Source organism: Meles meles, chromosome 13, assembly GCF_922984935.1.
Source record: "Meles meles chromosome 13, mMelMel3.1 paternal haplotype, whole genome shotgun sequence".
Lineage (NCBI taxonomy): Eukaryota > Metazoa > Chordata > Mammalia > Carnivora > Mustelidae > Meles > Meles meles.
In genome coordinates, this window is record NC_060078.1 from 34,787,794 (window position 1) to 34,802,578 (window position 14,785).

The 14,785-nt window shown below is 33.9% G+C and overlaps 1 protein-coding gene across 4 annotated transcripts in view; it reads left to right on the forward strand.

The window, feature by feature from the left end:
* The window catches only part of ADK (adenosine kinase), a 538,475-nt gene that overhangs the window by 262,001 nt on the left and 261,689 nt on the right, over positions 1–14,785 (forward strand). The gene's annotated exons all lie outside the window — the stretch shown is intronic.

Below are 14,785 nucleotides of genomic sequence, written 5' to 3' on the forward strand. Positions count from 1 at the left end.
TTTACAGCATATGTTAGGATCTCTATTACAAGTACAGAACAAAACATTATCATTCTATGGTAACATTAATTGTATTACTTAACATTTAAGCCTGCCTCTTTCTGGATCCATTATACATAGATATTTCTTAACTAAGTATCAAATTCCATATTAAGTCAAAAGATCTTAATATCTTTTGAAATAATTCTACAAATTTACATTTTGGATTTTTAGGCTGCTTGTTGTGAATGATGCATGCATTGTGTGGGAAAATATTAGTGGTATACATATGCACTGCAAACAGTTTGAGCTTATTTGCCTAAAAAATCTTAATTGCTGTTTATTCCATAGTAATTACCATGACATGTTTTAATTTAATATTTCAGTAACATTGATTGTGACAAATCTCTTAAATCTAGGAATAAGGGCAGCATGTAATTTGAATTATTAAATATTCTGACATAAAAATAATTGGCTCAAGAATTCACTTCTATAATAAGATGGTACTAAAAATCCTCCTGAATTAATCACGCCACGAATGCCTTGTTTTTATTTAATATGATTTAAATGTGGCTGATCACAAATAAGTAGATATCTATGAAAAATTAAAAGTAGCTCATATGCATATAATATATGGTTTTGATATAACAGCTGCTGCCTTTCACTACCTGAGCTGTGAAACAGCTGCAAAGACGTGTAAAAAATTGATTATCCAGTAGGAGCATGTTTATTGAAAGTATAATTATTTCTTTCAGTCTAGTGTTAATGTCTCCTACAGCATGTTTATGTTCACTGCTTTAGGCTTTACAAGGTTATTATTGATTCTTCTGAATGGCAAATCCTGCCCCTCTTTTAATGTCAAGTAAATGCTTACATTGAGAGGATTCTGTAGAGGAAAGTCATGTTAGCTCTTTAGGCAGTATGTGAGAAACATTTTAAAAAATAAAAAAATATTTCTTCTTGATTATCTTCTATTCTTTTTCTCTAAATGGTCTGATATTTTTGTTGGTATCTTGGGAGCTTGTTTTTGTAGTGCGATTCTTTAGGGGGGATTTGTGTGCTCTTTCAAACCATCGTACATTTGAAAGTCTGATTTTCTTAGAACACATGGTTTAAAATTTGACGTTATTTAGTTATTTATATTGGCTATAATGTATGACAATATATTATTGTAGAAAACTACATTTACCAGGCAGTTATATTTCTATTTAGATATGTGGCATTTAGACTCCAAATTATGAATGGAAGCACTCCATTTTAACAGTTATGTATATCTAACACTGGCCAAACCTGGATGAATGGAATTTTTATAGGAGTATAGACCCAACTTGCAAACAACTTAGAGCTTTAACAGTTATGTACTATAATGTCTCGCCAACTTTGGGTAAACTGGAATTTTTATAATAGTATTAACTATTTACACAAGTCCATTTTTTTTTAATTTTTATTTATTTATTTATTTTTTTATAAACATATAATGTATTTTTATCCCCAGGGGTACAGGTCTGTGAATCGCCAGGTTTACACACTTCACAGCACTCACCATAGCACATACCCTCCCCAATGTCCATAACCCCACCCTCCTCTCCCAACCCCCCTCCCCCCAGCAACTCTCAGTTTGTTTTGTGAGATTAAGAGTCACTTATGGTTTGTCTCCCTCCCAATCCCATCTTGTTTCATTTATTCTTCTCCTACCCCCTTAACCCCCCCATGTTGCATCTCCATGTCCTCATATCAGGGAGATCATATGATAGTTGCCTTTCTCCGATTGACTTTCTTCACTAAGCATGATACCCTCTAGTTCCATCCACGTCGTCGCAAAATGGCAAGATTTCATTTCTTTTGATGGCTGCATAGTATTCCATTGTGTATATATACCACATCTTCTTTATCCATTCATCTGTTGATGGACATCTAGGTTCTTTCCTTAGTTTGGCTATTGTAGACATTGCTGCTATAAACATTCGAGTGCACTGCCCCTTCGGATCACTATGTTTGTATCTTTAGGGTAAATACCCAGTAGTGCAATTGCTAGGTCATAGGGTAGTTCTATTTTCAACATTTTGAGGAACCTCCATGCTGTTTTCCAGAGTGGTTGCACCAGCTTGCATTCCCACCAACAGTGTAGGAGGGTTCCCCTTTCTCCGCATCCTCGCCAGCATCTGTCATTTCCTGACTTGTTAATTTTAATCATTCTGACTGGTGTGAGGTGATATCTCATTGTGGTTTTGATTTGTATTTCCCTGATGCCGAGTGATGTGGAGCACTTTTTCATGTGTCTGTTGGCCATCTGGATGTCTTCTTTGCAGAAATGTCTGTTCATGTCCTCTGCCCATTTCTTGATTGGATTGTTTGTTCTTTGGGTGGAATCCATCAAAATCCTTGAGGAGAATGCAGGCAGCAACCTCTTCGACCTCAGCCACAGCAACATCTTCCTAGGAACATCGGCAAAGGCAAGGGAAGCAAGGGCAAAAATGAACTATTGGGATTTCATCAAGATCAAAAGCTTTTGCACAGCAAAGGAAACAGTTAACAAAACCAAAAGACAACTGACAGAATGGGAGAAGATATTTGCAAACGACATATCAGATAAAGGGCTAGTGTCCAAAATCTATAAGGAACTTAGCAAACTCAACACCCAAAAAACACACAAGTCCAGTTTTATATGAGATGTAGAGTGATCATTTTGGGTCAAATTAATAAAGAAAATTGAATTATTTTTGAAACTTATCAAAAAACAGAAACAAATATCAAAATGAATTCCAGCTGATATCTCTGAGTTGTTAGCTCTTAGTTTCTATTTCAGCAGTTCATAAAAAGAATGGTCTTTTACATTGCCAGGTAAATCAATAGTTTGTGGAGTTTGGCTATTTTAAAATAGTTCTGAAAATTAGAGTCATATGAGATACCTTGATTGCTATGTATTCTACAACTATTTATTTTGCTGTTAACTAAGAGCATAATTCTTACTCATTAAAATATTTGAAATCTCTTCTGAAATGTAGTATTTCAGAAATGTGGTATTTGTACAAAGATACTCTGCCATTCTTTTATTATTTTTTAATTTAGTTTAATTTTTTTTAAGTTCCAAGTTTTTATTTAAATTCTAGCTAGTTTACTATATAGTGTAATATTAGTTTCAGGAATAGGATTATTGGTTCATCACTTACATACAACACCTCTGCATTCTTTTAAACCTTTAATTTCCTTTGAGGTTAGAACATCCCATATAGTCTTTTCTTAGCATATGCTCAAACCACAAGTTTAGATTGAGTAGACAGAGCAATACTTACCTCAACAAATTAGCTGGGCTCTTTCATATTGGTTCTGTAGTATCAGCAATCTTCTCACGTTATCATTATAAACTACTGAGGTTTAACAAGTTGAAATTCTGGAAGCTCTTTAATTTCAAAATATCTTGGTCTGAGGAAGCAGCTCAGTATATCTGTTCAACAAATTTCCATAATTAAGACCCCTTAATTATGCATTTTATCCATATTATATCCATAATATGGATATTATATCCATAATTATACATTATGCATTATGTAAACCAGATCTACATACTCAGCTCTTCTTTCCACTATTCCATAAATTAATAATGGTCATGAGCATTGAGAAAATCCAAATCTTTGATCATTTTCTCTGTCACTTAATTCAGTATATCTGCAATTCATAGTTCACTTCAAAAACTTGGTGATAAACAACTGAAATTGAATGTGCATATACCAGCATTTTCTTTGGGTTTAAATAAGTGTTTACATCTTCTTTTACCTTCACCTCCTGTGAACTTTAAACCAAATTCCCAAACTCCTTGTTAGTTTGTGATTAAGGATTACTCATTATGGTGATAGCTAATTACATTTTTGAAAAAATACATTTCAGGTACTCTTCATTTTAGCATTAGGATTTACATATTTGCATTCTGTTCTATAACCATAATACTTACAATTTTGTTTCTACATTTAAATGAGTTAAATGGTTAACCACCACCAATTTATTTTATCCTGTCTTCCCATTCCTTTATTGTTTATTTTGAATATCCCTCAATTGGCTGTATTTTGTCGTCATTTCCCCCCAAGGAAGGACTCAGAGCTTCTCTTTTCTTGAGGTTTTATTTACTTCTTGTTTCTTTATACAAAAATGACAATTTGTTTGGTGTAATAGTTTGTGAAACAAAGTACTACTTTGTAAATATTGCTTCATTTTCTAGCAACCTTTTATGGGAAGCCTGAGCCCAGGTTGATTAAGATTTCTGTTCTTTATTATTTCCTCATTTCTGCTTACCTGAGATTTAATTTGCTCCTCTTCTACACCTTATCCTTCATCCTTGCCCCCCATTCCTGTTTGACCTGTGCTTTGTTTCTTTTTTTTTTTTCATTTTATTTATTTTTTCAGTGTAACAGTATTCATTCTTTTTGCACAACACCCAGTGCTCCATGCAAAACGTGCCCTCCCTATTACCCACCACCTGTTCCCCCAACCTCCCACCCCTGACCCTTCAAAACCCTCAGGTTGCCCCAACTTCCCACCCCTGACCCTTCAAAACCCTCAGGTTGTTTTTCAGAGTCCATAGTCTCTTATGGTTCGCCTCCCCTCCCCAATGTCCATAGCCCGCTCCCCCTCTCCCAATCCCACCTCCCCCCAGCAACCCCCAGTTTGTTTTGTGAGATTAAGAGTCATTTATGGTTTGTCTCCCTCCCAATCCCATCTTGTTTGGGAAACAAGATGTGCTTTGTTTCTTAAGGTGGAAGAATAATTTATTGAATTTGAGTGAGACTTTTCTACTATAGACATTTAGTGCTATAAATTTCTCTGTATGCATTAATTTGGCTACTTCCCACAAATTTTGTTAGGTCATGTTTTCATTTTCATCCAGCTTATAAAATTTTCTACTTACTCTTTTACTTTTTTCTTGGGCTCATGAGTTATTTAGAAGCATGTTGTCTATTTTCTAAATATGGAGATTTCCCAGAGATCTTCCTTTTACTACTATTATGAACTTGTATATTCTTCTTTGCAGTTCTATTAGATTTTTCTTCAGTGTGTTTAATGGTGTGTTTAAAGGTGTAAAGTTGATTATTTGACCCACTTGTCATTTTGAAATATTTGTTCCTGCTATTATACTTTGGCCCCACAACTATTTTGTCAATACTCTGATATTAATGTAGCCAATCCAACTTTTTTTACTATTGATATAGTTGGTATATTTTTTCTACCCTTTTACTAATTATTTAATTAGTAAAAGTAATATAAATAAAGACATATAATAATATGTCTTTATTTTTAAAGTGTATCTCTTGTAAAAAACGTATCATTGGATCTTAATTTTTGTCCAGCCTAAAAGTATCTATCTTTTATGTGGGATGTTTAAACCATTTCCATTAATGTGATTATTGATATGGTTAGATTTTCCTTCATTATCTTGGTATCTGTTTGCTGTTTGTCCTCTTTGTCCCTCATTCTGTTTTTATGCTCTCCTGCCTTCTTTAGGTTAATCCAGTATTTTTATTTCCATCGCCTTAGTATCTCCGACTCGTTTTTTTTGTTTTAATGACTGCATTATGGTTGATAGTATATATCTTTAACTCATCACTGTCTGCCTTCATTTTTTTTTTTAATTAACTAAGCTTTCTGCCAAGACTAGGTCTCAAACTCACAGCCCTGACATCAAGAGATGCACACTCTACCAACTAAGCTATGTCTGCCTTTACATAATACTATAAACTGTCACATAGAGGATAATAATCTTACAATAGTATATTTCAGTTTCTCCTCTCCAAGCCTTTATGCTATCATTGTCACATTTTCCTTTTTTAAAATTTTTAGTTGTTTTTTAAACAGCTTTATTAACAAATAATTGACATACCATACAACAGACAAATTTTACTTTTTCTCATGTTGTAAACACTATAACACACATTATTTTTGTTTAAATTGTCAGATATCTTTTAAAGAGATTTCAACAATTAAAAAACATATTTACTCATTTAATTACCACTTCCAGTTCTCTTCATTCCTTTACTTAGAATTAGATTTCCATCTGGTATAATTTTCCTACTGCTTGAAGAACATTTTTAGCATTTCATATATTTGGGTCTGTTGGTGATGACTGTTTTTAGCTTTTGTATGTTTGAAAACTTCTTAATTTCACCTTTATTTTTAAAAGAGATTTTTGCCCGTTCTAGGTTGACAGTTTTTTGTCTTTCAGTACTTGAAAAATATTGCTCTACTGTCTTCTCATTTGAATTGGTTTTTTTTTTTTTTTTTAAAGATTTATTTATTTCACAGAGAGAAATCACAAGAGAGGCAGGCAGAGAGAGAGGAAGGGAAGCAGGCTCTCCGCTGAGCAGAGAGCCTGATGCGGGACTCGATCCCAGGATCCCGAGATCATGACCTGAGCTGAAGGCAGCGGCTTAACCCACTGAGCCACCCAGGCGCCCCGAATTGGTTTTGATGAGAAATCTCACATCCATACCTTTGTTCCTTTGGATGTAAAATTTCACATACTCCCAACCCTGGCTGCTGTTAAATTTTTTATTTATCACCGGTTTTGATCAGTCTGATTATATTGTGCCTTAGTGTATTCTTTTTCATGTTTCTTATATGTGGGGGTTAACTTCTTACAGCTGTGGATTCATAATTTTTATTATGTTTGGAATGTTTTCAGACATTATTTTAAATATATTTTCTCCCCAACTGTGCCTCACCTTTGGGTCTCAAATTACCCATGAAGTTGTCTCATAGCTCAGTGATGCCACACTTTTCCTTTTCTTGGATTCTTTTTTTTTCTCCCCCTCACTTCACTTTGGATAGTTGCTATGCCTTCTAGTTCACTAATATTTTCTCCTGTAACATCTGAACTGTCATTAATCCCATACAGAGTGTTCTTCATTTTATTTGTTATTTTCATATCTATAAGATTGGTTTGAGTCTTTTATTTCTTTTTCTCTAATTTTGGACACATAAAATACAATTTAATGAACTATTTTGATGTCTTTCTCTGTTAGTCATTACATCTGTGTCATTTCTGGGGCAGTTTAAAGGATTAGTTATCCTCCATATTTTTTTTTTAAGATTTTATTTATTTATTTGACAGAGAGAGATCACAAGTAGGCGGAGAGAGAGGAGGAAGCAGGCTCCCTGCCAAGCAGAGAGCCCAATGCGGGACTCGATCCCAGGACCCTGAGATCATGACCTGAGCCGAAGGCAGAGGCTTAACCCACTGAGCCACTCAGGCACCCCATTTATCCTCCTTATTAAGGATTGTGTTTTCATTTCTCTTTGTAGGTATAGTAATCATTAGATATCATTGATAAATCTTCTTGAGATTTATTCTGGGATGCAGTTATGTTACTTGCAGCAATTTTGATCTTGCCTTTATGTCTTGTTAGGTGAGTCCAGAGTGGTATTCATTTAATGGCAGTGGCTTTTTAACCAGAGACAATTTTCCCCTTTAGGAACATTTGGCAAAATCTGGAGATATTTATTATTGTGATGAATGAGTGTTGATACTAGTAAATATAGGACAGGAATGTTGTTAAGCATCCTATAGTGCATGAGACAGCACTCCACAGTAAAGGATTATCCAGTTCCAAGTATCAGTAGAGCCAAGGTTAAGAAACCCTGGTCTAAAACTTCATGTTCTCTACTACTGAGGCCAGACTTTCCTGTGCTCTGTTCAATGCTCCGTTAATAATGAGTTCTTCCGCTCTAGATGGTGGAAACATCTAGGACAGACACTATTCCTAGAATTAGGTGTGCCCTGGGTACTGTTTCCTCTAATCCTTTTCCCTCCCAATTTTTTGGATGGCAGATTCTGATTTGGTAAATGTTCAAGAGGAATCTGCAGTTTTCCAGTGTTCTCTGTAACATTTTCTATTCTCTCCTGTTCTAGCCTCAGCACTCTAACTGCTCCATTCTTCCCACCCTCAGTTCTGTCTCCTTGACTTCCTGGGCTCTGTCCTTCCCCATTTTGGTGTCTGGTGCTATTGTCCCGAAACTCTCACAGGCAGTATGCTGATTTGGAGTTAGGACTCATCAAGATGGTTTCCTATCTCTCAAAAATCATTGTTTTTCATCCTTGATGTCTGTCGTTTTAAAAACCACTGTTGTATGCATTGTGTTAGTTTTTGTTTCATGTTGGAGGATATAAGTCCCTGTTTCTCCACTGTCTTCTGCCTTGCATTGTTTTTAGAAAGTAGTCATCCTATTATTTCTCCATATCTATCTCTTTTTCTCTAACTGCTTGTTAAGATTTTCTCTCTATCACTGGTTTTAAGCGATTTTAGTATGATATACCTTGGTATCGTTTTCTTTATATTTCATGTGAATGTGGTTTGTTCAGTTTGGAAATTTTTCTGTAAGTATTTTCTCTCTGCACTCCCATCCCCTCTTAGAAAGTCCAGTTGTTATTAAGCCACGGGAATGTCCCTTACCTTTGTATGACCTTTTCATTTTTCTCTCTCCTTCATTTTTGTATAATTACTATTGCTTTGTCTTAAACTTAATCATTTCTGTTACAATGTCTAATCTGCTATGAAACCTATCCAGTGTATATTTTGTCTCAGACATGATAGCTTTCATCTCTGGAAATTTGATTTGGGCCTTCTTCACTCCTGCCGTGACTACATACTCATGTTGCCATCTCTCATTTTTACCTTAGATAGTGTAGTTACAACAGCTGTTTTAATATCCTTGTCTACTAATTTTATTCCACTTTTTTTTTTATTATTGTTATTGTTTTTTCTGGTTCTTACCTTAGCAGTGGGTTGTTTCCTTATGCACATGTGCTGAAGACTCTTTGGGAAACCCCTGCAGATTTCAAGTTTTCATTTCAAATCTCTTCCTTCTGTCATCTCTGTCTTGTCCAGTACCTGCCCTTGAATGTGCTGGCCACCATGGCCTCCCAAAGTGGAGATGAATGACTCTACTTAAGGCTCTCTCTGTCTGAACTGCAGCTTGGAAACTGTCTGCAGGGAGTAAGTTTGAGCCGTTGTAGGAATCACCTGTGGTATTGTTCCTTGTTTGATTATTAGTGCCTGAAGATTGTTTCATACTGGGTTTTTTTTTTTCCATTTTTATAATTGCTTAAGTTTAAATTGTTTAAGTGTGAATCCATTCCCCATTACTACGTCTTGGTTGGAAGCTGAAATCCCCAGATTGATTTGTCTTTTACCTTTCTTAGATGACTCTCTTTTTCTGCAAGATTGCCTAACTAACTTGCTCTTTGAATTTGAACTTGTTAATAACTTAACCATGATTTATGTCTGTGTCTTTTGTTCTCTACTGACTTTCATGGAACATGGTATTTATTTCAAAATGCAGATTTAATCAGTTAACCTCATTAATTTCTTCTTTTCCTGTCCCCAAATTTTATTTTTCCTTCCTTGAACTATTTGAAAGCTAAAATGACAAAAACCATCACTCATAAATGTGTGAGAGGGAATAATCAAGTAACGGGAAAAATTTCAGTTTTAGTGAGATGCGTTTTATCATTTTGGGGTGGGGGGAACAAAGGGAGAGAGAGAGAGAGAGAATCTTAAGCAGACTCCATGTCCAGTGCACAGCCCTGCATGGGACTCAATCTCATGATCCTGAGATCATGACCTGAGCCAAAAATCAAAGAGTTAGTTGCTAAATAACTGAGCCACCCAGCCACCCTGAGAAGTGAGTTTTAAATTAGTCTTAAGGTTAATTTAGCCTCATAAGTTCCCCAAACTATTATTCTAGGTTCTGTAAAATACTTTAGTTACCATTTGATAATTAAAAATAGTTTTTAAAATACTCAGCTTAATAAATATATAGCTGTTCATCTGTGTATAAATACTAATGTTACAGTAATGTTTTCTGATATTTTCCATCACCCCTTTATGGTGATTTAGAATACAGTGAGGTAAATCTATGCATTATTTCTAATAAAATTTTTTTGAGAAAAGATTCCAAGTTTCAAATACTAATCAGCTTGCAAGATTAGACTTACCATGGGGAGACCTTTAAACTTCAGAGGTTAACAGATATTTAAAAAATCCCTTATCAAAAGCTTCCAGTACCTTGTGACTTTACTTACCCTTCATAAATTTAGCTAGATGTGTGCCCTTTTTTACTGATTGAAAATGAAAGAATAGACAGTCTTAGTTTGTTGATCCTTGTCTGAGAATATGAGACTTATAGTTGGAATTTTCTCTTGGCCACTATTTTTATTTTCTTCTTCCTGTGATTGTTCCAGTTCCCATGATTGATTACAGATCTCTTTTTCTTCTCTCTTATGTTTATTTTATAACTCTGTCTTGACCACTTATCTCTTTTCGGCTAGAATCCTACCATTTTGAGGAATATGGTTTTTGTGAGAGTAGGGTGTTCAAGAAAATATTACTGATGTTTGCTTCTGGAATAAAATAAGGTATGATTAGAGATAAGTAGATGACACATGGTTTGGAGAAGTGTAACCTTGGAAGAATGAAATGGAATTCATATTTTGAAAGAAATAGAAGTATTTGTATATAAAGGACAAATAATAATCACTGTTTGGGGTTTACATCTCTCATTTTGTTTGGCCTGGTTGGGTTTTCTACTAAAATTTTTTTTTTAATATTTTATTTATTTGACAGAGAGAGATCACAAGTAGGCAGAGAGGCAGGCAGAGAGAGAGGAGGAAGCAGGATCCCCACGGAGCAGAGAGCCCGATATGGGGCTCGATCCCAGGAACCTGGGATCATGACCCGAGCCGAAGGCAGAGGCTTTAACCCACTGAGCCACCCAGGCGCCCCTCTACTAAAATTTTTAATGATGCCATGAATAATAGTTTTTTTAGTACAACTGTTACTTAGACTCAGTTATACTTAAATATCTTTGTCAGTTGCTTGAAAGCAGTAACTAATATCCTTAAAATGAGGTGTTGTAATAAGTTGTAAGAAATATAGTCTAAGAGATCATATATTTGAAAAATTTCTTTTAGCAATGTTTTCTATGAGTGTTGGTTGACAAACTGAAATGAATGTATAACAAAATATGTAATTACTATTTTTTTAGGATTTGGTTATCTTTTGATAATATTTACCAAAAGATATGCTTGCAACTAAAACTTGGCTAGGAATTTTTTTTTTTTTAAGATTTTATTTATTTATTTGACAGACAGAGGTCACAAGTAGGCAGAGAGGCAGGCAGAGAGAGGGGGGAAGCAGGCTCCCTGCTGAGCAGAGAGCCCGATGTGGTGCTCCATCCCAGGACCTTGAGATCATGACCTGAGCCGAAGGCAGAGGCTTTAACCCACTGAGCCACCCAGGCGCCCCTTGGCTAGGAATTTTAAAGCTTGTTTTGATTATGCTCAAAATTTGGTATGTATCATCTGATATTCTTAGCTCTGTTGTAAAAAGATTTGAAAAAGATTCTAGTGAAAGTGAGTGAATTTATCTTATAATGGTAACCTAATAGAAATGAGTAACATAAAAAGAAATGAAAGATAACTATCACTTTAATATGTATGTTTGAGATTTATACCTCACCTCACCCCCCCCCCACTCCAAAATCTGGAGAGTTGATGATAGGAAAGTTTTACTAACTTGTGTGCAGTTACTTAAACTCATTGTCTTAAATGATAATAGACCATGGGAAAAGGCTTTGTAATATTATATTTTGAAAGCTCTACTTTTAAAATGAATTTGGTAGAGTAAGTAAACTAATGGAATTTTTGAAAATTTAAGCTGTTTTGTAAATGACCTCTGTTTAATGATGTCACAATTATTTATGAAACATTTCAGATAGAATTCAAAACACTTCTTGGGATTTATTAATTTATCTTTATAATATTCTGAGATTTTTAAGGAGATAATGGTATTTGAACTATCACTGACTTCATTTTATCTGTGTTCTAAATACACTTTTCAACTCTTATGTATTAGAACTCTCATTATATTGGTGAAATCAGTGATCATCATTTGGATTTGTTCCTGTATTTTTTGCTCAAGTTTTTGGCTGTTGTATTCGTATTGCTTCATTAACTTTATTAAGGGTTAATATGAATTGTTAAGTCTTTATTTGAAAATACCCTTGCACGTGAACTTAAATATTATAAACTCAAAAAAAGAGAGAGAGAAGAAACTGTGGAGGGTTGGGTTTTTCCCTCTATTGAGTATTTCCTGTTTGTATATAATTCCTTACACTTAGTATACCCAAATCTTTGTCATACAGTGGTTTAAAACTTTATGTGTCATTTTGGTATACTTTCAAGAAAGTCTAAAACTATGTGGTAAAGATGTTTTTCTTTAGCTCAGATTAAATGTAGAGAGATACAAGAAAAAGGCTATTAATTATGTTGCTTCTTACGCATTAGCGTTAGAGTTCAATTTTTAACTTTAAAGAATTTTCCATATGTGTATTGATGTTCAGGTAGCTGCACAAATGATTAATGTTTTTACTTCCTCCTTGATAAGGACAGTTTTTGATTCTTGCTAGAAAGTTTTTCAAATGCGAGTATGATTATGGAAATCCTGTTTTTGTTCATTTCCAGTTTCTCTAGATTTTTTGGGGGTGGGGTGCATTAAATACTAAGAACATTGTCACTTTTTTAGGCTAATTTTTGTAGGTAAATATTTTTGTAGATAAATATTTTCTCCAAGTTGTGCAGTTTAGTCCTATATTCCTGTAATTTTCGTTCTTATTTTAGTATGTTATCAAATATAAAACACTAATAAGGGGAGGGAATATTAAAGTAAGATTATTTTTAATTAAATAGAATAATCTTTTCACTTTGTAGAAGTAAGATGGTATTGATTAAAGAAATTTTGAACTCTAAAGATAAAGATTGAAAATGTTTGTGTTTTGGTCTTGTGGCATTATAATGAAGCTCTGCAATTTTATATGAGGTTAGAAACCACACTATGTGCTAATTGCCTTAGGATGGTAAGAAAATAAACATAGGTGTAGCACTTAGTTGTTAAGACAGTAGGACCTTATATGGAGCCCCAAATGAATTAACAAACCATCTACTGAAAGGTTTCCACTTCCATGTATTTTATTTATGTATTTCAGACCAGTCAGCAATTGACTAAGAAGATCAAATGTTCACTAAATCTCTTTAATAAACATGATTAAGGGAGGGTAAATTTAAAAACATTATGATGGCAGTGTACATTTTTAGGTGTTGTCCTGTCTGAAATTTTATGTAAGCTGGACATAAATAGTCTAGTATCTATGCATAAGCCTGTTTTTCAACATACTTTTCTGTACACATTATAGAGACTTATATCTTAAATAACTTAACCCATGTGTTCTTTTGTCTATCCCAGATAAATAAAATTGGCTTTAATCTTTTTATAACAGCTTTACTGAGATATTATATGCCATAAATTTCACCTGTTTAAAGTGTACAATTGGATGATTGTTAGAATATGTACAAAGTTCTGTAACCATTACCATAATCTAATTTTAGAGCATTCACATCACCATAGAAAGAAACTTTATACCCATTAGCAGTTATTCCCCGCTATCCGTGGCCCCTGGATTCAGTCTTATATCTACACCTCTCATAATAATTTCAGTGATATTCAGGTATTGTGGCTACAAATGATATAATTGTTCCTAATTAGACAACAAATTTTTGTCTTTGTTCTTTGACATATATAATGGAAGTTGTGATAAGTCTATTTTGATTTCTTGCTGCTTCCTGTTTCTCTCTTGCAGGCACTTTAAAAAGTCTTTCAAGCTTTTGTTATTTATTTGTTCTAGATATAATATAACAATGTTTTGGGATCAGTTCCTTAATGTCAATTAATTTTTTATTTGAATGGATGACATATAGTAGATAAAGTTTTTTAAAAATCATATTTGGTAAAATGGGTTGAAAAATAAACTATTTTCTTCCTTCTAATTCTTAACTCAGGAAGGCAAGTTCATATATAAATTCATATTTGGTGTTACCCAGGTTCAGACCAACACGGGTTTCTCAGCTGTTTAGCATAGCTCATGTGACTCTAGCCTCTTCTGTCCATCATGTGTTTTCTCTCTACCCCTTAGAAATAGCTTCTGGAAGCTGGAAGGAACCCTCTCGACTTCTAGGATATACTCATACTATCTTTTTCTCTGACATTGTCCTGATATTAGCAAATCCTGCGTAGTTGGAAGATGTTGTGAAAGATAGATTGCTGCTTTTCCAAATTACATTCCTCTTGTCCTCTATACAGATTTCTGGGACCAATTTTTTTAGTCATTTTGTGTATTCCTTTTAAAAGGATTTCTTTCTTCACTCTAAAAAGAATTTAAGACCATATCATATTATTATAGTATTGTTAAATTTAGGGGATATAACAGAAACAGTCACAATCAAATAAAATATAAACTGTACAATAACCCACCAAAACCTCCATAGTTAAACTTTTCCAAAAGGGTACACATGTAATAAAGTTAAAGAGTGCCATGTATTTCATTATTCCTTCCTCAAAAATACTTTTACAGTTATGTAGATTCTTGTAAGGTTATCATTTATTTGATTTGACAGCTATAATAAACTAAATTGAATCTTTAAAATATTACTTTACTTGGGAATACAGCTAGCATTTCTCAGGTAGATTGATATTCTTAGAGTAGTGGTTTTTAATCTTTTCTTAGTTTTGAACCCTCCCACAAAAATTTATTTACTCAAAAATTTTTCATTTAATTTTTGGAAGTTTACAGATTTCAGAAGACTTTTTGCTAATTCTCGGAGCCCAGTTCAAGAATCTCTCTTGTAGCAAATAGTGAATTAACATGATACATATTCCATTACACTTCCATATTTTAAAGTGTCCATTCTGAATTTCTAAAACTTTTT